The sequence below is a fragment of the Pteropus vampyrus genome, unplaced genomic scaffold (assembly GCF_000151845.1).
Source record: "Pteropus vampyrus isolate Shadow unplaced genomic scaffold, Pvam_2.0 Scaffold190, whole genome shotgun sequence".
NCBI classification, from domain to species: domain Eukaryota; kingdom Metazoa; phylum Chordata; class Mammalia; order Chiroptera; family Pteropodidae; genus Pteropus; species Pteropus vampyrus.
Genome location: NW_011888971.1, coordinates 101,929 through 104,388, shown reverse-complemented (window position 1 = coordinate 104,388; position 2,460 = coordinate 101,929). Strand labels below are relative to the sequence as shown.

At 38.1% G+C, this 2,460-nt stretch overlaps 1 protein-coding gene across 1 annotated transcript in view; it reads right to left on the bottom strand.

Annotated features, from left to right (window-relative positions):
- Positions 1-2,460, bottom strand: part of ADCY2 (adenylate cyclase 2) — a 182,743-nt gene that overhangs the window by 82,013 nt on the left and 98,270 nt on the right. The window lies entirely within an intron of this gene.

The following is a 2,460-nucleotide window of genomic DNA, read 5'->3' as shown; positions in this document are numbered from 1 at the left end:
CCAGCACGTCTGAGAAGGGCCATCCCCAGGTCTGAACGGACAATGTGGAAGAGTCTCACGAGCACACACCGCGATAAACTTGAACACCCACAAGACTAAACTATGGACAGCGCTCTTTCAGCTGAGGCACGGAAGCTAGAAACGGGCTCTAGAATGATCACCATTAAAAGCGAGAACTATGGCAATGCCTCGATTCGAGGGTTTAATCTTCAAGGGTCAGGGAAATAAACATTTTTAGTATTTCTTATTACCATGCTAGCTGCAGAAATATGTTATTGTTCTGTTTTACGAGACCAGTTGGAAGAATCAAAGGTTGGTTAATATAAAAAGAGATAGAAAATAAAATTCAAGATCCATTTAAACTCTATTCATTTTTGGAACTCTACTTGTATGAATATCAACTATGACTAATGTACACAAGTAACTTATTAAAATCACTTGTTCTTTTTTGAGGAAAAAAATCTAATTTAAAAATATTCCTGGATAATAAAATTTTGAAAATAAAATAAGAGTGAAATTTATAAAGTGGAAATCAAATGAACTCCTCATTAATTCGCAGTACCTCCATATTTCCAGTCTAGGTTTCGGGGGCTCTAGGTGGGTGTAAATTCAACGTGCCAGCATATCTGAATCGCAACTATAGTTCGACCATTGTGTATAAATGCAATCACACACACACACCTCACATACACACATGCGTACACTCGTGTGATTCTTTCATAAGCCCTGTAAATATTCAAAGCAAATACTTAAAGGAACAATCTAGAAGAAGTACACATTTTGCAAAGACGTGCACCTTAATTGTCGAGACAGCATTTTAGGTGAAAATCATTTACATTTTTCAAGAATCGCCGTTCATGAAAAAAATAAAATAGTCCGGTTTCCATAAGGATAGAAACTTTGCCACAAAAGCTCTTCATTTGGACCTACTGATATTTTCACTACGATTTAATTCAACAAACTGATTGAATGCGTGATGGGTGCCAGGCACCACGGAGAGTCATCTAGCTTCTGCCCTCTGTGAGTTCAACCATGACAAATGCGCCTAAGGGGGCGTCAAAGGCTGATGAATATCATCATTCTGTCCAGGCCACGAAGGCCACCGCCTTCTTTATTTATTTTTTTATCCGCATCTCTTGGACCATTTAAAACTATAATGACAATTCATAGACCGAATGGACACATTCACAGAATTCACAGGCTTCACAGACTGATACGGACCACACACACAAAAAAAACTGGTCTTATTCCTATCGCTCTCATGAATTCAGATTCTAATGCTCAAAACCCTTCTTCCACATCTGAGAACATGTCCTCTGATCTTGAAGGGCGATCAATGCATTTTCAGGGGACAGTGTGAAGTAACACGACTTAAAGGTTTGGCTACATGAAGTCCCGTTGCTCTTCGATGTTACTTACTGAATACATTTTCTATAACTTTCCTCACCATGTTTACGCCTCATGTTGTTCATCAGTGACTTACTTGGAGAGTACTGATTAGGTAGCAAATAACCATCTTTTCGAATAATAGGGTTTGAAATAAGAGACAAACGATAATCGAAGATGAAGACGCACTCACTTTTGGGCATTAATTCCATCAATTGCTTGAATCATCCTTTCATTCAGTTCTTCTTCAAACCTTTTCTTTTGTGACTTGGTTCTGTATGAAAAAGGAAATATAACAGCGTAAGAATCTTATTGCTAAACTAAATATTAAGCCCATATTTTTTTTCGATGATGCTAAAACCTCCGTTTAATTTTGTTCATCGAGTAAAAAAAGGAAAAAAAGGAAACGGGTCTATGAACAGCCTTTTCTCTGTTAACAGCGGCCGCTCGGGGATGGAGAGAACTGACTCGTTTTTGGTGCAGTAAATCACGGCCTTACCATTCACTTAGAGTGAAATTTTATTAGGCAATCGAAAGCAACACTGACAGATAGGTATTTGGTGCTTGAGATAAAAGAACTTTCTGTCCTCGGAGGCGCATTAGCCCTTGACTTTTTGCCTTTATAAACTTTGTTTTATGACAGAACACACTGGCTTTGGAAAGTCCCCTGCAAAAAAATTCAGTTCGGTTGACAAAATAGTTATTCCGTGGTCATGTTTTCACTGGTCTGTTTTCAAGAATTTGCAGTACTCTAATATTATTTTTAGACATATCAAAGCTCGATTGCATGTGTTTAAATATTCCCCAGTGTCTGAAAGCACTGTTCACAGAAAAGCCCACTTATATTTGCAGACCACTCACTTGGTCTGGAAGCAAATAATCTTCAGCCGTAATGCGCTCTGTAAATAAATTATGCCAAAATAATAATGAGTCCCACAAGGCTAATTTGACAATTAGCATGAGAATGATGTCAGGGAGAAAACCGAACTAATATCTGCTTTTAAAAATTAAATACCTACTTCAAAGAGTAAAAGAACAGGCTGATGCTCGCCAAACGGGACTGACTCAGCTTGC